The sequence below is a fragment of the Podarcis tiliguerta genome, assembly GCF_965153285.1.
Source record: "Podarcis tiliguerta genome assembly, chromosome: 8".
Classification (NCBI taxonomy): domain Eukaryota; kingdom Metazoa; phylum Chordata; class Lepidosauria; order Squamata; family Lacertidae; genus Podarcis; species Podarcis tiliguerta.
The window spans coordinates 23065739-23088167 of NC_139541.1; the positions used below are offsets into that span (position 1 = coordinate 23065739).

General features: G+C 43.8%; 1 long non-coding RNA gene across 1 annotated transcript; it reads left to right on the plus strand.

The window, feature by feature from the left end:
- The first annotated feature begins 5242 nt into the window (after positions 1-5242).
- LOC310682964 lies at positions 5243-12420 on the plus strand. Its single transcript, XR_014514213.1, has 2 exons — positions 5243-5965; positions 11947-12420. It is a non-coding gene; the product is annotated as an uncharacterized lncRNA (long non-coding RNA).
- The last annotated feature ends 10009 nt before the right edge of the window (positions 12421-22429 follow it).

The following is a 22429-nucleotide window of genomic DNA, read 5'->3' on the forward strand; positions in this document are numbered from 1 at the left end:
ATCTTGAGGACTCCAGGAAGCTCCTTAGATTTCTGAGCAGCCCTGGGCAATAAAGCGGGCATGATTGTGCCAAAGGGCAGGTGGCATAAGTCTCTGCAAGAATCCAAGAGAAAAGAAGAGGAGGAGGAGGAGTTTGGATATGATATCCCACTTTATCACTACCCGAAGGAGTCTCAAAGCGGCTAAGAATCTCCTTTTACCTTCCTCCCCCACAACAAACACTCTGTGAGGAGAGTGGGGCTGAGAGACTTCAGAGATGTGTGACTAGTCCAAGGTCACCTAGCAGCTTCATGTGGAGGAGCAGGGAATCAAACCCGGTTCACCAGATTACGAGTCCACTGCTCTTAACCACCACACCACGCTGGCTGAGGTACGGTCACATAGCCTACCATACAGCAGTGATGAAAACAAATATGTTGTGTCCTTCAGCCTCTAAAGCACCCTCAGTGATTACCCAGCAAAACTGTTTATAACACATATAACACAACACCAGCCTTAAAATACCTACATTGGCTCCCAGTATCTCTCTGAGCACAATTCAAAGTGTTGGTGCTGACCTTTAAAGTCGTAAATGGCTTCGGCCCTGTATACCTGAAAGAGCATCTTCACCCCCATCTTTCATCCCAGACATGGAGGTCCAGCTCCGAGGGCCTTCTGGTGGTTCCCTCACTGTGAGAAGTGAGGTTACAGGAAACCAGGCAGAGGGCCTTTTCAGTAGTCATGCCCAACCTGCAGAACGCCCTCCTGTCAGATGTCAAGCAAACTATCAGACAAAGAAGACACCTGAAGGCAGCCCTCTATAGGGAAGTTTTTAATGTTCAATGTTTTATTGTGTTTGATGTGGCTTCTTCTTCTTCTTCTTCTTCTTCTTCTTCTTCTTCTTCACAACAACAACAACAACAACAACAACAACAACTGGTGCCGATTCTATTTTATTTTTTAATCTGGTGCTGAAGTGACTTCAAAGCAATCCATTACAATCTATTGCAGCCCAAAGGATGTTCCCACACACACACACACACACACACACGGTGCACACACATACACATGAATTTGCAAATCTTTTCTTGGCTACACAGAGCTTAAATGCGTGACCTTTCACACACCCTTTCAAACACATGCATTTGGAGAGGATCCCTAACTCGACAGAGAAAGAGAGAGGGAGGGGGACCTGAAATACAAGACAAAACTATATCAGTATTGGATATAGCATTTTACACTGGAATATGGGACATTCTTATTTTATACAGGACAGGTGGTAACCCTACTATGCTGTGCAGGATTTAAGTTGGATTTAGTTTATATATATATATATATATGTTTCATCAGGATTCATTCTTTGCACAGTGTTTCAGTGTTTTTATATAAAGGTAAAGGTACCCCTGCCCAAACGGGCCAGTCATGTCCGACTCTAGGGTTGCGTGCTCATCTCGCTCTAGAGGCTGTGAGCTGGAGCCGTCTGAAGACACTTCCGGGTCACGTGGCCAGCGTGACAAAGCTGCAGCTGGCGAGCCTGCACCAGCGCAGCACACGGAAACGCCTTTTACCTTCCTGCTATAAAGTGGTACCTATTTATCTACTTGCACTTAAGAGTGCTTTCGAACTGCTAGGTGGGCAGGAGCTGGGACCGAATGACAGGAGCTCACCCGTCTGGCTTCTCCTCAGATCGTATAAATCTTTCGCCTTTTACTAGGCACTGAGGTTTTACCCACAGCGCCACCAGTGTCCCACCCACCCACCCACACATACATATATATATGTGTGTGTGTCTATGCCCTTTTGCAGGTTGTGAAAACAACCATGCCACAAAAAAATACATTGATGCACACTTGAATGAACTTTATTACGGTCACAGACCAGGATAAAAAACAAAACACACACACACACACAAAACCCCCATATAAATAAAATAGCAGTTAGGATTTTTTTTTTAACTGTTAAGTGTTAGACCAAGTGAGGACAAAGAAACAAGCATAGGATAAAACATCTGAATAAAATACAAGATTAAACACGGATAATGGATGGATAAAAACTGACAATTAAAACAGATAAGAACTAAAAACAAATAAAAACATGCAGTTAAAACAACTGTAAGAGCATAAGAACTAAAAGACTCGCAGTTAAAGCAACTATAAGAGGCTGCAGAGTAGAAGCCTCACAGCATTAGAAACTGATGCGCAAATATGGTTAAAACAGACAATTAGAACAATGTACAACAATAAATTTAGAAACAATGTACAACAATAAACTATCCCAGGGAGTTGACTCACAGTCACCCATGGAACTGAGTTTGGGGATTTTCATGCCGGACTATTTTGAATTGGGCGATGGTCTGCGCCTCCAGATTTGTACACAGAATCTGGCGACCATCCAGGTCATCTTCTGATCTTTGCTCAACAGCAAAAGGTCAAATTTTTGCTTTTGCAGGAGGTCAGCGAGCCTCACCAGTAGGGGATCAATGATCTTACTACGTGCCTCTTCATAAAAGGGACATCTAAAGAACAGGTGTTCTGGGCTTCCTATCTCTCCCAATGGACAGGTGCAAAGTCTCTGAGCATGGGGGGCTTTTCTAAAAGCTCCATCCAGGACCGGAGAGGGAAGAGCTGAGCTTCTGGCAAGTGTAAAGGCCCTTCTTGTATTTCTAGATACGAGAAAGAAGAGATATGCTGCCGGTGCGGCTATATCTCTCTCGATTTCTCCAATTTTATAATTGGAGAAAGTCCTTGCACAGTCCTGTTGTCTCTTGGTGTCTAATATTCTTTGCCTGACCGTAGCTTTTGCCTGGCTCAAGCCCAGACTTAGAAGGGCTTGAGGGGCAAAACCCAGTTTCTGGAGGGTGTTCAGGACTGCAGTCTGCCAGCCTGACTGGAATTGGTCGCAGAGGATCAATGGGGCTATCCCTCGGGGGAGCAGATTCAATGTCAGCCATTTGTAGATTGATGTTAGGTAGATGCTAGCCTCCACTCTCATCATCCCCATTTCCAATCTAACCCATGTGTTTGAGACACATCTGGGGACTTGTAGGAGAGCTCTAAGAAGTCTAGATTGAACTCTCTCAAGGGGGGAGAAAGCAGAGGAAGGCAGACCCAAAAAGGGACCATAAAGGAGTTGTGCCAAAGTTTTTAGAGCTGCGCGGACAAAGAAGCCCCCTTGTGTTCTGAAGAATTTAAGGATACAATTTATGGTTTTTCCCACTGAACTCCTGATGGAGTTTATGTGTAGTTTATTGGTTCCTGAGGCCTGTACCACCATTCCTAGATACTTGTAGTTTGTGACTTGTTCTAATTTATGGCCATGGAGTTCCCAGCTTCTAAGCTTTGGTTTTCCCCCAAAAGTGAGTATCTTGGTCTTTTGATAGTTGATTTTGAAGACATTCAGATTCACAGTATGCTGTGAGCTTTCTTAGTGCTCTTTTGAGTCCAATGGGGGTTCTAGATCATTGGCATATAACAGGACTGAAATATGCCGATTTGCGAGCTTCGGCGGGTGGAGTTCTGAGTCATTGAGTGCAGATACTAAGTTATTCAGATAGAAATTAAATAGTTGTTGTTGTTTAGTTGTATAGTCGTGTCCGACTCTTCGTGACCCCATGGACCAGAGCACACCAGGCACTTCTGTCTTCCACTGCCTCCCGAAGTTTGGTCAAACTCATGCTGGTAGCTTCGAGAACACTACCCAACCATCTTGTCCTCTGTCGTCCCCTTCTCCTTGTGCCCTCCATCTTTCCCAACATCAGGGTCTTTTCCAGGGTGTCTTCTCTTCTCATGAGGTGGCCAAAGTATTGGAGCCTCAGCTTCAGGATCTGTCCTTCCAGTGAGCACTCAGGGCTGATTTCCTTAAGAATGGATAGGTTTGATCTTCTTGCAGTCCATGGGACTCTCAAGAGTCTCCTCCAGCACCATAATTTAAAAGCATCAATTCTTCGGCGATTAGCCTTCTTTATGGTCCAGCTCTCACTTCCATACATCACTACTGGGAAAACCATAGCTTTTACTATACGGACCTTTTATTGTCAAGGTAAATAGTAGAGGGGCCAATAGGCATCCTTGCCTGACTCCTTTGAAGGTTTTAATAGGGTCCATTAGGTGTCCTAGGCGGCTGCACCTGACTCTAAGAGCCGTGTTTGCATGCAGTGCCTGAATTAAGAGCAGGAGCCTTCTATCTATATTGGTACCCTGTAGTCTGTCCCAGAGTCTGGTTCTGGAGACTGTATCAAAGGCTGCTTTTAGGTCAACAAAGGGAGAGTATAGTGAGGCCTGCCCTTCTGATTTGTATTTGTCAATGAGATGTTGTAACATTAGGCAGTGATCTGTCGTGGACCTTCCGGGTCTGAAGCCCGCTTGTTCTATTGGCCAGGATATCTTCATTCTCTAGCCATTCTGTAAACTTATTAAGGTGGTGCTTTGAGTAGAGTTTACTAATCACACAATAGGCTAATCGGCCTATAATTCGCTGGGTCCCCTCAGTTGCCCTTTTTATAGATTGGAACTATTATGGCTGTTCACCATTCCCTTGGGATGCGGCCAGTGTCATCTATGTAAGTGAAGAGGGTGGCTAAGAAAGGTGCCCACCAATCTGCCTTGATGCACACTTCCAGTGCAAACCTATCAAGGCAGAGCGTGGAAGGCCCACCTGTAATTCTTACATTTGCTCACCAGGGGGTGCTCCCATAAAGGAGACAATTTGATGCCTCACCAGAAATGTAAGCGCTGGAGAGAAGAGCAATTTCATAAAAGTGCATCATTGTGATGATGATTCCATTTTGTTTTGAGCCTATGACCTAGCTAAACTGAAAAGGCCTGTGCTTGCCTACCTTTTACAGTACAGAACAAGTACTGTACATAGTAAGTTTGCCATATTTCAAAAAGTGAAAATCCAGATACAAAAGCTGTTGAACTCTTTTTGGCAAAGTTGTTGAGCTGTTTTCGCAAAATCTCAAAATAATGATGATGATGATGATGATGATGAAGTTTTTGAGCTATTTTTAAGGTAATTCAGCAAAATCATGACTTCCAAGGGTTGCCATAGGTCCAGATTTTCACATACATTTAAGTGATTTCCACCCAGATATTATTATTATTATTATTATTATTATTATTATTATTATTTATACCCTGCCCATCTAGCTGGGTTTCCCCAGCCACTCTGGGCAGCTGCCAACAAAAGATTAAAAATACATTAAAACATCAGTCATTAAAAACATCGCTAAACAGGGCTGCCTTCAGATGGCAACCCTAATGTCCATTCCAGAGCACTGCAAAGAATAAATTCTAGGAATCATGGCCACTGTGTGCATGAAAAGGGAATAATCCAGGCATGACAATTGTGATTAACCCTGAATTGTTTTGTAGACAGATGAAAGAGGATACTAGGAGACATTTAATGAATAGGACAATTAGTCAAAATCTTAATAAAGAAAGACTGTGAAATGGCAGGACATTATGATGAGGGCTGGTTCAGAATGTTGACATTGTGTTGCAACTATTAAGATTGTGACATTGTGTTGCAACCATGATTAAGATTGTGACATTGTGTTGCAACTATTAAGATTGCTGAAATCCGTTGATGGGTGACTAGTAATCTGGAAGTGTATTTAAAAATATATTGTTTTGGATGTGGTTCTCTGCAGCCACCTCCTGAATGTTGAGACCGTCCCTATGCACATTTGTATTTCAGCAATCTTTTCACTCAGAGCCTGCATCATTTTATTTTGGGTTTCTGAGAGGGATACCTTCAGTCTAGGAACCCCTTTTTAAACTTCTCCAAAAGTTTGGGGTCAGGAGTGGGATGACTGGAACCCTGTGGAGTCTCAGGAACTGGACTGGATTGGGGAGACTGGGACTGGCAGAGGTGCCTCAGAAACAACCAGAGTGGTAAGGGATCCAACGTTTTAAAAAACCCTCACTCTTTGCCTGCCCTGCCCTCACCATCATTCAGCTCTAGCTTTTCAGAGGCTTGCATGAAGGTAAGTCTGAATTCCTATGTTATTTAATGCAGGCTTTAACTGCAAATTTCTTTCATTTTGTTTCACGAGGTATTTTCAAGCTCGTTTGTTGTTTTTGTTGAAATAACGTTTTAGTTGTTGCAAGTTATATTGCTGGATTTGTTGCTTGCAGGGTTGCAACCAAAAGAATTATATAGGGGAATTTTCTGTTGTTCTGATTTGTTTTGTTAATATGAAAACCACAGAAAAAATACAAAAAGCTAAAAAGGTGCAAAAGGCTATCATTTAAAAGTAATTAAACCCCTATAGAATTAAACCCCCCAAAATCAAATCTATTAAAATACAGATAATAAAAACAGCACTACAGTATTAAGAGAGCTTTCTTTAGTTCACAAAAGCCTATCAAGAATAAAACAGTCTTTGCTTGCTGGCAGGACAACAAGTAGGGAGCCCAGTGCAAAATCCCCTAGACCTATTTGTTTGGGATTGAGTGACTATTTTTCATCCCCCACTGAGCCTGCAAAATTCATCTAAAAGCAGTTATAACCATTTTTAAAAGCAATGAAAGTTGCCATACTAATTGGGGAAGCATAAAGCTTCTGTTCACTCCATTGGGATTCAGATTCAGTCCTGAGCTAAATCAAACAGCTCCCTAATCAAATCAGTCCAAGACAAATCAGGTTGTTTTCCAGAGCACCAAACGGAAATGAATATTGTCATCAGCACACCCCACTACTGACTAAAATGTTCACTTCAAAACTCATCAGTTTGCTGCATCCAGTGCCAGTCCTATTCAGGGTTGACCCACTAAAGTTAACAGGCACAGCTAACTTGAGTCTATTCATTCCAGTGGGTCTGCTCTGAGTAGGGCTTAGTTGGCTACAACCCAATATGTTTTGCAGGAAGCACCTGCATAGGTAAAAATGGACATATTATCATTCCAAGTTAGGGGTGTTAGAGTGTTGAGTTTGTGTACCAGGAAAGGTTGCAGCCTGAATAGCTCAGCTGGTTAGAGCGTGGTGCTGATAATGCCAAGTTTGCAAGTTCACTGCCCCTATATGGAAACGGTATATTGCTACATTGTAGGACATTGAACTAGAATTGCTAGATGATCCTCAGTTTCCCTTCCGATTCTATGATTCTATGTTTTGAGGGCGGCCATGTAGCTTGTTTCACAGAAGACAGCCCTCAGTTTGAAGGGCTATTAGAGGACAGGCCTCTATCCGAAGGGCTGATTTGTCCAAGTCTGGTTTAAACATACAGAACTTTAAGAAGGGAGAGGAGGGAGGCCTTGAAATTGTCCGTCAACAGGTGCGGTCCTGAAACTATGGGCGTTTAGCCAGGAATTTTGAGCAGGGTGAGGCCTCCAGAGGGCGCCAGTTAGAATTGTTTCACCAACTCTCCCAGTATCTTTGCTGAGCTTTACCCCTCAACCTTCTATTTTCATCACAGGGAAGGCAAATGTCAGTGACCCCTTCCCTGTCACAGGCCACACACCCACCCCGGCCAAACCACCATTCATTTGGGTGCAGTTCCTCCTCGGCTTCGGCTCACAGAGACAATCCTGCAGCTTGGCCTTCTAAAGGTTAAAATTAAGCCGACTCAGTTCGTATAGAGGATAGGAAAGGAATGTGGGAAGGAGGAATAAACTTGCAGAGGAAATAGTATTTTCTCTCCCCCCCCCCCAAGTCCTTTCCATGGCCTTGCATCACCTTTGAACTCACCAATTCCTTTCCTGCCAGATTCCTGGCCAGTGTGAAGTGGCTTCTGTCACTCCTGAGCAGTGGCGTAGCATGGGTTGTCAGCACCCGGGGCAAGGCAAGTAATCTGCGCCCCCTAACCTGTGGATTTGTGCCCCCTAACCCTAACCCCCAGATGTTGCGCCCGGTGTGGCTGGCCCCCTCTGCACCCTCCACGCTACGCCACTGCTCCTGAGCACTGCATGAGCTACCGGGCCCGATCGCTGTGCCTTTGGGTGAAGGGGAGTCCCAGGGCTGCATGGATCTGCAAGGCAGGAAAGTGAGGAGGGGGATAGAGACAAGGGTGGGTGGTAGGGTTGGAAAATTCCATTCCACCTTAAGTTGCAGACGTTTGAAATTGTTACATGCACTACAGACTCAGGATCACTAGTCAGAAGTCTAGGGGTCTTGAGATGTTTGCAGATGCAAGTTTTGGAAGTGACACCACAGATGGCACAAGCACTTCCAGGGTGTGCTACATGTACAACCAGTGTCTGTTTGACTGGTTGTGCAAGAAGCAGACAATAGTGAGCCTGAGTTCTTGTGGAACTGAACTCAATGTACTGTCCTATTCACTTATGGATTGTGAATGGTTGTTGCAACTGTTTCAGGATGTCAGGGTTAATGTGACGTGTCCTATACAGATTTATAAAGGCAACAGGTCCTGTTTGGCTTTGCTAGCTTCAGAGAGTTGCAAGCAAAGAACCAAGTACTTGCAGATAAAGTTACATCGTGCAAAGGAGTCTATTCAGAAAGGACTCATTCAGGTGTCCTACATGCCAGGAAACGAAATTCCTGTTGTCTAAAGTTGTTAACAGGGAACAGGTATATGTACAACAGTTGCAGTTAGGTTGAAATACTGCATCGCAGGTTACATGGAAAGGGGGAGGATGTTGGAAAATTCAATTCCACCATAACTTGCAGACGTGTGAGATTGTTACATGTCACATGTCTGTTTACATTCCAGCACAGTTTGCTGGGAACTTCCATTGTGTGTAGCTTTTGCTTTTGACTCTCTCTGAGGAGACAAGAGATGACATGTTTCCTTTGTCCTGATTTATACTCAATAAATCCGTAGCTTGTTAATATGTTTCCACAAGCCTCACACCACTTCTGTTTGCGCAGTATGCTCTGCTGATATAGTGTGCTCAGGCTTTGAAGTCTGAGTCGCTGATTTACGTTGCACCAGAGGTTGGGGGATCGTCACGGCTGGAAGGGCATGATCCAGCTGGGGGCTAGCCAGCTAGCATCTCATCCCTCGAAGGATGCCGACAGATAGATGCCTGGATTTTGACACCAGGCAGTGAATGAAGGAATAAATGGGGGACTAACTGATTGGGAGAGCTAATCAGGTGAGACCCTCCCCCAGTGCATCTCATAGGATGGGAACCTCCCACCACAACACCCACATCAGAGCTTCTACCTTTCCTCTGCCTGTGCTGTTTCCAGATGCAACAAGGAAATGTTACTTGGTTTAACTGTAAATATATATTTTTAAATGTCTAGAGGACACGCACATGAAACCTAGGTTTTCTGCATATGTGGATAATGTTATGCTTCTCTGGTTATTCTCAGATCCCAGAAGATGCAAGCCTCTCGCCAGTGCAGGCAGGGTCATAGCCCAAATGCAGCAGAACCCCAGAACCAAACAAGGTCAAGCACAGAGAATCATACTAGATCCAACCAGGTTCCAGAAGCAACGTGTGAAAAGCATCAAAGGTGGGCCCCCTCAGCACTGTGGATTGAACTGGATGAATCTCAGGGTCCCCAGTGTGGGGAGAGCCAGTGTGGTGTAGTGGTTAGGAGCGGTGGACTCGTAATCTGGTGAACTGGGTTCGCTTCCCCACCCTTCCACATGCAGCTGCTGGGTGACCTTGGGCTAGTCACACTTCTTTGAAGTCTCTCAGCCTCACTCACCTCACAGAGTGTTTGTTGTGGGGGAGGAAGGGAAAGGAGAATGTTATCCACTTTTGAGACTCCTTTGGGTAGTGATAAAGCAGGATATCAAATCCAAACTCTTCTTCTTCTTCTTCCCCTCCAGCTCCACAATTCTACAATTCTTTGGCCTTGCCTGATCATCTGGGTCCTTGACCTGGGGACATGACAGATGTCGGATCATCTCAGATTTCTTCAGTTGAGTGCCGGCTTTAACTCGGACCCATCTCTAGGTAGTTTAGTGGGAGTGAAGCTGAAGAGAATATAAGGCAGAAATGATGATAGAGAAATGTCCTAGCTTGGGGCTCTGGGTGCAGAGAGGAGGGAAGCTCAGTATGAGGCCTTGAAACTTCTTGTTATAGGTTATGTTGGATATATTGTTGTGTAATACAGTGGTACCTCAGGTTACAGATGCTTCAGGTTACAGACTCCGCTAACCCAGAAATAGTATCTCGGGTTAAGAACTTTGCTTCAGGATGAGAACAGAAATTGTGTGGTGGCGGCATGGCGGCAGCAGGAGGCCCCATTAACTAAAGTGGTACTAAAGTGGTACCTCAGGTAAAGAACAGTTTCAGGTTAAGAACAGACCTCCAGAACAAATTAAGTTCTTAACCCGAGGTACCACTGTATATTTTTTAAAAAACTTTGTATTCAAATAAAATACCTTTTATGCCCTCTGTGAATAAATGTGTGTGTGTGTGTGTGTGTGTGTGTGTATGCATGAGTCTTTGACCCAGGTGGGGGGGAAAAGCCTAGTTTCATCGCTGGATAGTTCGCACCTGGAAAGGGGACTGAATAGGCCCATAACTCCCTTGGCAGACCGGAAGTCCAGCGCTGCGTTACATTTTTGGATGATTAGATTTTTCTAGCTGGGGAGAAAAAGTTTCAGAGGTGTGCTGAAAAACTTGCAACCTACCCTTAAGGTCCAACTCTTTCTTTCTCTCCACTGGAGGTTTTTAAACAGAGGTTGAATGGCCATCTGCCAGGGATTCTTTAGCTGTGATTCCAGCTTTGCAGGGGGTTGAACTAAGTGATCCCTGGGATCCCTTCCCACTCTATGATTCTATGATTCATTCACACCCTGCATATTTTGCTTGTCTGCCCTGCTTTTGTAGGAGCCTACAGCAGTACGAAGCTAAGATCTTTGTCCATTGCCGCACCTAATTTGTTTGTTTGTTTTGCACCAGGCCCTCCCTGCCACCCTTGGCCTGTGCCCTCCTGAAAAGTTTCCTAATGGGGAATCTATGACCTGGGCTGAGAAAAAAGGATCCCCTGGCGCTGTGGTCTAAACCACAGAGCCCAGGGCTAGCCAATTAGAAGGTCGGCGGTTCAAATCCCCGTGTTGGGTGAGCTCACATTGTTCAGTCCCTGCCAGAAGTGGCTTAGTCATGCTGGCCACATGACCCAGAAGCTGTACGCCAACTCCCTTGGCCAGTAAAGCAAGATGAGTGCCGCAACCCCAGAGTCATTCACAACTGGACCTAATGGTTTGGGGTCCCTTTACCTTTACCCCTTGCTTTAGGACATCAACTGGCCATCTCTCTGCAAACAGTTTAAGGGGCTATGGTTGGCTTGATCAATCTTGTATGCATTGCAGCTGTCTCACATTTAGAGGGCTACGAGAGATTATTGCGGCATATTGCCAAGGAATGTGGAGTGGTGGTTGTAGCTGTTAGGTAAGTGCCATCTCCATCTTGCCATTGCTCCCTGATTACGCTCTTAAAACCCAAGGCATTTCAGCACCTGTGGGGAAACACCTGCTGCTGCACCTGCGTTGGGAATGCAATCTCCTAAAGGAGTCTCCCCTGCTCTCCTCAACAACAGGGGAAGCATTTCAGAGAGATATTTTGCCAGTCCCCCTAGAGACAAGGGAGACCAGAAACGCTCTTTTAATCAAACCTCTAAATTTGAAAAAGAGCTGTTAGAAAATAAGATTACGTTGCTTTCTAAAATGCATAAATTAATGCATACAAAAGATAAACAGGTTACATCAGCTATGATACACTGGGTGAGGGACTTCGGAAATAATATACAACTTACAGCATGGCAGAAGTTATGGAACTGAGACTTGAGGTTTACAGCATGTTATACTTTGAAAGAAAATTGTATGAAAATGATGTATTGTTGGTACTTAACTCTTAGTAAATTAGCTAAAATTATAAAACAAGGTCACATACATGCTGGAAATGTAAGGGAAAAGAAGGCAACTTTCATCACATGTGGTGGACTTGTAAAGTAGCAAAAGAATTTTGGGAGATAACATATAATGAACTGAAAAAAATGTTTAAAATAACATTTCCTTTAAAAACCCCTAAACTTTCCTTCTAGGAATTCTGGGTGCCGAAATACCAATGGGTCAGAAAAGACCATTTATGTACACGACCACTGTGGCTCGGATGTTACTAGCGCAGAGATGGAAAGAAGACATACCAGAGAAGAATGGCAAATTAAACTGATGGCGTATGCCAAAATGGCAAAAATGACCAGAAGAATTAGAAAGCAGGAAGACCAAAATTTTAATAAGGAATGGGGAAAATATATTATTTACCTTAAAAACCACTGTAAACAATTGAAATTATTATTAGGATGGGAATGATACTTTCAGTTTAATGTTGAACTTTGCTTGTAACGGAGATTTAACAGATTTGGATTAATAGAGAAGAAACAGGAGGAAAAATGTTAACATAAGGACCCACAAAGGGGAGGAGGGAAGTTCAGGGGCATCTATGCAATTCTCTTTTTATTGGTTGTTTGATCATTGTTTGTAAATTTCAAAATGAATAAATCTTATCTAAAAAAAGAGATTCATTTCTAAATCAGCATATGCGAATCACTGTCCTCTTTTCTCCTTTCCTCCCACCCATGGTGTTTATGGTGATCCCTGCTTGGCCCCTGAGCTGTCTATTCAGATGTCATTTTTTCAGATGTATTCAGATGTAATTCTCAACTGATTTCCCCCCTCCAGATTGATGCTGGAGTACCAGATCACATCCACATCTTTTTGAAGTGATGCATTAGAATTTCTTCGTTGTTCTCCCCATCCCACTCACTTTTCATCCCACTGTTGCTCAGTTTTGTTGTTGTTGTGGTTGCTAACTTTGGGATTCTGCAGCATGGAAGGCCACTTTCCCAACACACCACCTTTGTTGCATCCACAACAACTGCATTCTATAACATGCATTGCTGAACACATGACGTATAGATATACAATGACCATGATACAAGCCAGAGTTTATTAAAGGTTTCATTTCAATTAAGCTCTCTTTACTGATTCGTATCGGTGTGGAGGTTGAGAGAAGCAGCAATTATGTACACTTGAGAAATTTGCTTCCTATATGACACATTTGGGGAAAGTCTAAACAATTCAAAAGACAGGTACATCCATACCTCTTGTTACATTCGGTTCAGGTTACATCTTTTCAGGTTGTTTCCTGCGGAAGTACCGGAAAGAGTTATTTCCGGGTTTCGCCACTCGCGCATGCGTAGACACACAAAATGACATCATATGCATGCACAGAAGCATCAAATCATGACCCACGCATGCGCAGACACGGGCTGTGTTCCTTTCAGGTTGTGAATGGGGCTCCGGAACGGATCCTGTTCGCAACCAGAGGTACCACTGTATTTGAATTCTGGACAATGATTTGTTAAGAAACAATGAAAATACTCCAATATTCCATTCCAGCTTCACTGCAGATTTGTTTACTAAATCTTTGGGACAATCAACTGAAAGGTTTCAGTTCTCAGAAATTCTTGATGTGGGTGCTGATGAGTGCCAGAACTTCAATTGACCCCAAATGGAAAACTTACAGGAATTGCAACTTTCGCTCTGGGTTAAAAATATGTGGCGTTTCGCACTATCTGAAAAATAACACATAAACTACATGTTGACCAAGGCTTGGAAAATCTCAAAAAATTCTAGGCTGCTTGGTCAGATTTTATCACACACACAACAAATGCAGACACACTGGACTCCTTCTCAACATGAATCTTGGCTTTCCTGATGGTCTTAAGTTCTCTACCTACCTGATTTAAGTCTTTCCCAGATATTCTGCACTGTCCTATTTTGTATTTGTGATCATGAAACACAAAACCTCATTCTCTTATCTATCTACTCAATGAAAGCAGAATATTGCTGGAATTTTTGCACGACAAAAAAAAGTTTGTAAATTTATAACCTTTAATAAGTTTACAAATGTACTGAGTTAATGAAGACATACACAAACAGCATTCATTGGGGAATCATAGCTATGTCATAGCGTTACCCTGTATACAAACTCAGAACAGTTTCTTCCGAGCTCATTTGGATGCAAACTTAACAATTAAAATCATTAAGCCACATGTTATCATTTTCAGTGCAGAGAGTGCTTATATAAGACAACCATTGGGGACATTGTTGACTGTAGATCATTCTTTATCCTTTTTTGTTTAGACAACAATCTTTTGCCAGTACAGCTTGTAACCATTAAACACAGGAACAATCTGAACATTGTTTCCACATTTGCAAATTTTCTCCTGGAATATTATTTGATACATATCTTGTGGGGCAGAAATTTTATTTTTCAGGTTGAGCTTGCTTGGTGTACAAGTGGAACTGCAAGAGTTCATCAGCCAGAACAAGGTCAACACCATTTGAATACTCTTGCATCAACATCTCAATGCCATTGTGAACCTGTTCCTTGGTTGTTGCAGGTTTATCAAAAATAAAAAAACTGCCAGCCATACTCCTTTACACTGTTGCTCTTGTGTCTAGGTTGGCTTTCAGAACTACCATGACAGGGATAAATGAATTTATCCTAAAATTGTCTCTTGCAGAAAATTTGTCTAAGGCTTCAGGTGCTGTCCAATCATTGGTGGGTGTTGTGTGTTGTTGTTTTTTTGTACTCCCTTCCTTCTTTGTACTCTGCATCTGATAAGAGTAAATTTTGCTTGCTGTTCAATTTCATCTCAAATCCTGTTCTCAAAATGGAACTGCCTTTTGGTCTTGCAAATATTTCATGATGTCCTCTTTCTAACTATATCATTGTTTTTTGTGCTCATGAGAGAGGCATTGTATGTGGTTCATGGCGGCTTACTCTGCCAGATCGGAGCCCCATTTTCCATAAACCACTGAACCGTTGACTTTGCTTGAAATGCATTGAAAGTGACACGTTTCCTTTATAAAATAATAAGAATAAGTATAATTCTATTGTTTATTCCCCAATATGCTTTGTTTGACCTCACCCAGACAAACACCCCAGGTATCTGTGCTTTGGGTTGTCCCTTTTAAAAATAAAATTAAATTGGGGGGGGTTATTGGGTTGTTTTTGTTTTGATCATGGATTTTTTGTTTTTATATTTGTGATACAAAGCTCATTGTAGCGTAGAAGCAGCTATATCACTATATGCCACTCGTGGCTTTGTGTCGGAGGCTGTGGACAACTTAGGGTTGTCTGCCAAAAGTGGGAGTTCCTGCACCTCTTTTTCTAGAAAAAGAGCTCTGGCAATTAGTAATTACCAAGCAAACCAATGATGATGATGATGAAGATGATGATGATAATTCATTTGTACCTTGCCCATCTATGGGGTGGCCCCAGCCACTCTGGGCAGCTTCCAGCAAATATAAAAGCATTATAAACATCGAACATTAAAAAATACCCGAAGGGCTGCCTTCCAATGTCTTTGTTTGACATCTGATGGGAGGGCATTCCACCACTACTGAGAAGGCCCTCTACCTAGTTCCCTGTAATCTCACATCTCATAGTGAGGGAACCGCTAGAAGGCCCTCGGAGCTGGACCTCAGTGTCCGGACTGAATAACAAGGGTAGAGCCACTCCTTCAGGTATACAGGCCGTTTAGGCCGTTTAGGCCTGAGGCCGTTTAGGCCTTTAAAGGTCAGTACATATATGAGCTGAGGGAGTGAGTTCCATGGTTTAACTTCTCATGGAATTCTACTCACTATTGATCCAGAGTAGATTCCAATGTATAGTTAGCAGTTGTTGTTGTTGTTGTTTAGTCGTTTAGTCATGTCCGACTCTTCGTGACCCCATGGACCAGAGCACACCAGGCACTTCTGTCTTCCACTGCCTCCCGCAGTTTGGTCAAACTCATGCTGGTAGCTTCGAGAACACTATCCAAACATCTCGTCCTCTGTCGTCCCCTTCTCCTTGTGCCCTCCATCTTTCCCAACAGCAGGGTCTTTTCCAGGGAGTCTTCTCTTCTCATGAGGTGGCCAAAGTATTGGAGCCTCAGCTTCAGGATCTGTCCTTCCAGTGAGTACTCAGGGCTGATTTCCTTAAGAATGGATAGGTTTTATCTTCCTGCAGTCCATGGGACTCTCAAGAGTCTCCTCCAGCACCATAATTCAAAAGCATCAATTCTTCGGCGATCAGCCATCTTTATGGTCCAGCTCTCACTTCCATACATCACTACTGGGAAAACCATAGCTTTTACTATACGGACCTTTGTTGGCAAGGTGATGTCTCTACTTTTTAAAATGCTGTCTAGGTTTGTCATTGCTTTTCTCCCAAGAAGCAGGCATCTTTTAATTTTGTGGCTGCTGTCACCATATGCAGCGATCATGGAGCCCAAGAAAGTAAAATCTCTCACTGCCTCCATTTCTTCCCCTTCTATTTGCCAGGAGGTGATGGGACCAGTGGCCATGATCTTCGTTTTTTTGATGTTGAGCTTCAGACCATATTTTGCACTCTCCTCTTTCACCCTGATTAAAAGGTTCTTTAATTCCTCCTCACATTCTGCCATCAAGGTTGTGTCATCTGCATATCTGAGGTTGTTGATATTTCTTCCGGCAATCTTAATTCCAGCATGGGATTCATCCAGCCCAGCCTTTCGCATGATGAATTCTGCATATAAATTAAATAAGCAGGGAGACAATATACAGCCTTGTCGTACTCCTTTCCCAATTTTGAACCAATCAGTTGTTCCATATCCAGTTCTAACTGTAGCTTCTTGTCCCACATAGAGATTTCTCAGGAGACAGATGAGGTGATCAGGCACTCCCATTTCTTTAAGACCTTGCCATAGTTTGCCGTGGTCGACACAGTCAAAGGCTTTTGCATAGTCAATGAAGCAGAAGTAGATGTCTTTATGGAACTCTCTAGCTTTCTCCATAATCCAGTGTATGCTTGCAATTTGGTCTCTGGTTCCTCTGCCTCTTCTAAATCCAGCTTGCACTTCTGGGAGTTCTCGGTCCACATACTGATGAGCCTTCCTTGTAGAATTTTAAGCATAACCTTGTTAGTGTGTGAAATGAGTGCAATTGTGCAGTAGTTGGAGCATTCTTTGGCACTGCCCTTCTTTGGGACTGGGATGTAAACTGGCCTTCTCCAATCCTCTGGCCACTGTTGAGTTTTCCAAACTTGCTGGCATATTGAGTGTAGCACCTTAACAGCATCATCTTTTAAAATTTTAAATAGTTCTACTGGCCTTGTTATTTGCAGTGCTTTCTAAGGCAGAGTAACAACCTAAACATGTTGCAGGATTCCCAAACTATAGACCAGAGGCAATTGTGTTTCATCCAGCATAGCTTTACTGCCACTGAAGGCAAATGAGCATAATGGTCACAAATCCAATACATTCAGGTTTGGCACTGTCCATAAGAAATCCAGTTGCAGCAGACTTTACTTAAACTGTGAGCTCCTAGCTATAGCAACCACAAATTAATTGCAGAGCTATCTTGAGTGCCAAGATGGTGTAAGCACAGCTTCCGGAACAGTTCACTTTCGGTGCAGCACACATTTCAACCGCCCGGCCTTCAACCACGAAGAGTTGAAATCACAGGTGTTAAACGTGTGTAAGTTGCACGCTACCTGTACTTTATCAACGTTGTCCACCATTGCTACTGAAGGCCACCTTCTGGACTGAACTCCATGAAGGTAGAGTGCCAACGACAGAGGTGAAAGATCTCATGGGGTTTAGAGAGGAGGGGACGGTGGACTAAGGGAAAGCAAACAGGTGCAATGGGTCAGTGCGTCTGATGGTTAACCAGAAGTTTGGTGGTTTGAGCCCACCCAGGGACAGCTGTGGGCAGTATTCCTGCATTGCAGGGGGCTGACCCTTGAGGTTCCTTCCAACTCTATGTCTATGATTCTCTGAAAATATCAGCAAAGTGCTCTACAATGAATGACCCGATGCCCGCTTACACTCCTGCTATTTTTCTAACTTGACCATAAGGTGTTGGGGAGGAGATATGGGAGAAAGGGGACAGGAAAGGGTTGCATTCTTATCCCCTTATGTGCTCTAGGGTAACTGTTGATCACCCTAATACGCTGCTAATGGATAACAACAGAGTGCCTGAACAATGCCTTTCAGAACATTGTAATTGGAGTGCTATTTTGTTTCATGCAGACTGATGAAGCGTGTAGCGAAACCTGTAATATATCCGGAGAACAGGTCTCCTTTTGCCCACTTGGGTTATTCTCACCAGGGTGGTGGCTTTGATTTGCCTTCCCGTGATTGATCCATGCACACGGCTTTGTGTTTCCAACTCAAGACCCCTCATCCAGTTCAAACTTTGAAAAACAGCTTTGAAAAACTTTTTCATATTCTCCAGTGTGCTACCCTTGCCGTTGTGGCAGCACGGGGTTGCTGTTCTGTGACTGGACTTGTTGAAGGGTTCATTTATCCAGTCTGTATAACGTTTACTGCACATGTAACTTGTTAAGATAGAGTTGTACATTTATCCACTCCATGTTTACAGTATCTACAGGCTTTGTCCTGCACATGGCACCTTAGGATATTTGTTGTTTGAATGGTTATAAGTCTATCTCTAGTCTAGCTATTATTCTAGTAAATTTGGTTTTATACTTATAAGCCAGTTTGTGGTGGTGTTGTTTTGTTGTATTTCAGAACGATCTGCCTTTGAGAAGGGTACAAAGTTTTGATCGCTACTAACAGCTGAGGTTATCAGGGTAAACTAGGATTATCTGTTCTGTATTATACTGATTATGTCTTGTACGTGTCAGGTCAAAGCATAAGAGTGCTGGTGGAAGAATGAATGAGATTCAGATCTGGGATTGGGAGGGTCTGGATAGATGCTCTGATAGTGAAGATTCCTTATGCCCAGGTCACACTTGCTAGCTTACAACAGTGGAGGAAGTATTATTCTCCTTTGCCCAGGGCTAATATCCCAACCCTGCAACAAAGCCACAATGATGCCCAGGGAAATTTCTATAATGACCACGTGTTAGTCATGCCCATTATTTTTTATGAACACCTTAGACAGGCCAGGTAAACCAGGTGAGGGTAGCTGATGAGTCCCAAACCCTCGGTGAATTAGGGACTTCACCTGCATGAGAAGACAGGCTCCAGCGGATTGAGTAAACAATACCAATAGTGGGCCCAATGGTCAAGGAGCTGGTTTCTGCATGTGCTGTTGAGGGAAGTGAGAGGCAGGTGGGGCACATCAATCTAGGACGCTAACCTATCTAGTAGAAGGAAAACTCTGGGACTAAACCTAAGCTGCCTTTCAGGAAATCTTTGGGAGAAGAAAAGACTAAGGAGTAAACCCTACACAAATTCTGAGTGGAGTCCCTAAGATGGTCGTATGTCACCTTTTACACCTCCTTCCAGCAACTTAGAATCAGCTTGTTAAAATCAAGGAATCATTCATTATCAGAGTTTACGGCCAAGAGATTATTTATGGGAGGGAAAGCAGTGCCAGGAAGTTCCTGAGTGCAATGATATCAGGAGGTTCTATTTACCAGAAGCCTCACTTGTGCAAACTCTGTGTAATTCAACTGGGTTTTGCAAGAGTTGCTCCTTATGGCTTTCAACTTGTGATTAAAGTATCAGATGTGACCATGGTCATTAAGCATAGGTACGGAAACAGTAATTAACTATGAAACATACACGTGGGGAAGCTGTGATGACACATCTTGTTTTATTGATTTATAGCCTACCATATTTTTCGCTCTATTAGACGCACCGGACCATAAGACGCACCTAGTTTTTAGGGGAGGATAACAAGAAATAAGAAAGCAACGCAAAGCCTCATGAGTGAAGAGGGAGCGCTCCTCCCTCTCCGCTCAGGAGGCTTTGCGGGGCTATCCCTGAAGCCAGGAGAGCAAGCGGGATCGGTGCGCACCCATCCCTCTTGCCCTCCTGGCTTCAGCAAAAGCAAGCCTCCTGACTTTCCCCCCACGTCCCACAAGAGCCTCATGCTCTGTCCCTTCCCTCACTCCCGCAAAAGCCAGTGATAGCCGCACAAAGCCTCCTCGGGGTAGCGGGATAAAGGCTCCCTGCAGCCCTGTGGAAGCTTCACGCCGCTAAGGCAGAAGTTAGAACAACTAGAGGGAGCACTGCGCAGCACTCCCTCTAGCTGTTCTGGCTTCTGGGGTAGCCCACGAAGCCTCCGCAGGGCAGCGGGGAGCCTTCATCCCACTGCCCTGCGGAGGCTTCACGGGCTACCCCAGAGCTGCTCAGGAGCGCAGGGCATCTGCGCACAGCCTGCCCGCTGCTCCCAGGGCTCGAGGGGGAAGCCCGGGTTTCCCCTGCCAGCCCCAAAGAGCAGCTCAGGAGCATGCCGCACTCTGGCAATTTAGCTCCAGGGACCACACATTCGCTCCATAAGATGCACAGACATTTCCCCTTAGTTTTTGAGTGCGTCTTATGGAGCGAAAAATACGGTACTTTTCCTCCAAGGTTCTTACCTTTCCCATTTTCATTCCCACAACAGTACTGTGAGGTATGAAAAGTTGGAAGGGACCCTAAGGGACCATCTAGTCCATCCCCCTGGCAATGCTGGGATCTCAACTAATGCATCCCTGACAGGAGGCCATCCAACCTCTGCTTAAGAAAACCTCCAAGGAAGGAGATCCCATCACCTTCCAAGGGAATCTGTTAACAGCTCTTACCATCAGAAAGTTCTTCCTAATATTAGACAGAATCTCCTGTTTTGTCCTTTGAGTCCATTGTTTCAGGTCCTAAGCTGTGCAGCAGCAGAAAACAAGCCTTCTCCGTCTTCCATGTGGCAGCCCTTCAGATATTTGAAGAAAACCTCTGTCTTCCCTTCTCCAGACTAAACATACCCAACTCCCTCAATCATTCTTCACAAGGCTTGATTGCCAGACTTTGTTTTGTTTTTTAAAGCACAACTTTGGCTGAAACTGAAATGAACAGAACAAATACTCATTAAAGGGTGTGTCCTATTCAGTGTAGACCCATTGAAATCATTAATTTCAAGGGGGCTACTCTGAGTAGATGAACCCTAAGAATGCAATGTGTCTAAACAGCCTGTAGCCTTCTAAATGTGGTTGGATTCCAACTTTCATCGTCCCTACTCATTGACCATGCTGGCTGGGGATGATGGGACTTGCAAGTCAGACATCTGGAGAGCCACAGATTTCTGACCCCTGACTTAAAGACACTCACTGGTTTGTAGAACGTGCTTGAACTCATTGTGGCTTTTGAGAGAGGACATGTTCATAGGACTGTAGTTCATCCTTGGCTTGGTTTATACATGGCCTCATTAATTAAGAACTGATAAGCACATATGCAAATACAACACCTTTATAAGACTGTTTGGCCTGATAATGACATGGCTTGGTGTGTTTTGCAATCTAGGACTTCTTGTCATCTAATGGGAGCATGATATTAGTCTTCACACGTACCATTCAGGGAGAGTTGCAGAACATCTGCTTTGTATATAGAAGGTCCCAGGTTCAATCCCTAGCATCTTCAGGTAGGAGATACACCACAGTTTCCCAGACTTGGGTCTCCAGCTGTTGTTGGACTACAACTCCCACCCTCCCTAGCTAGCAGCACCAGTGGTCAAGGATGATGGAAATTGTAGTCCAAAAGCAGTCTCCCTTCTTGTGGCTTCCAGCAGCTAGCATTCAGGCCATTGCTGACACCAGCTATGGAGGCAAAGCACAGCCAATGTGGCTAGTAGTCTTCTCCTCCAAGGATTTGCCTAATTCTCTTTTACAGCTATCCCTGCCTCCTGAGGGAGCGAGTTCCATGATTTAACTTCTTGTGGAATTCTACTCAATATTGATCCAGAGTAGATTCCAATGTATAGTTAGCAGAGTAACAACCTAAACATGTTAAAGGATTCCCAAACTATAGACCAGAGGCAATTGCATTTCATCCAGGAGAGCTTTACTCCCACTGAAGGCAAATGAGCATAATGGTCACAAATCCAATACATTCAGGATTGGCACTGTCCATAAGAAATCCAGTTGCAGCAGACTTTACTTAAACTTACAATAACTTATAATAAGTCTAAACCCTAACACTAAGCATACTATGTACAGAACACCACACCAGAAGGAAAAGAGATAGAATGAGAAAGTGAAACCCAGGCTCCTTCTGGCCTTACTTTTATAGTCAGCATGACCTTGACAGAAAGAGATAAGGGAACCAGTTTAAGCCAGCTGTACTCAGCTTCTCTGAAGGAATAACCCAAACATCACGAACCTTCTGCCTGCTTCTTTCACACAGAGAAGCTTCCAGAAGCTTCTAGAACCCTCTTGAATTAATTAGAATAGGAAAGATCTCTACACATCAGATCAATACTTTCTGTACTAAGACATGCAAACTGACATAACTAAGCACAGCATGAAGAAGGAAATCTTTTAATCCAGACAGTATTTTCCAACATCCAGTTTTCTTGGATGTTTCTGAATGTTTACAGCCAGCTCTATCAAACATTATGCTGTAGCTATATCAGATGGGCTCCATTCCTGGCACTGTTGAGCCAAGGAACATGCCACCAACAGAGCCTGCTCTTTGTCATGGCAATTATGTGGTGGGTGGACAGGACTCATCACCTGGTCATTCCACATCCAGAGGCAGGCTGTAGTTAGGAGAA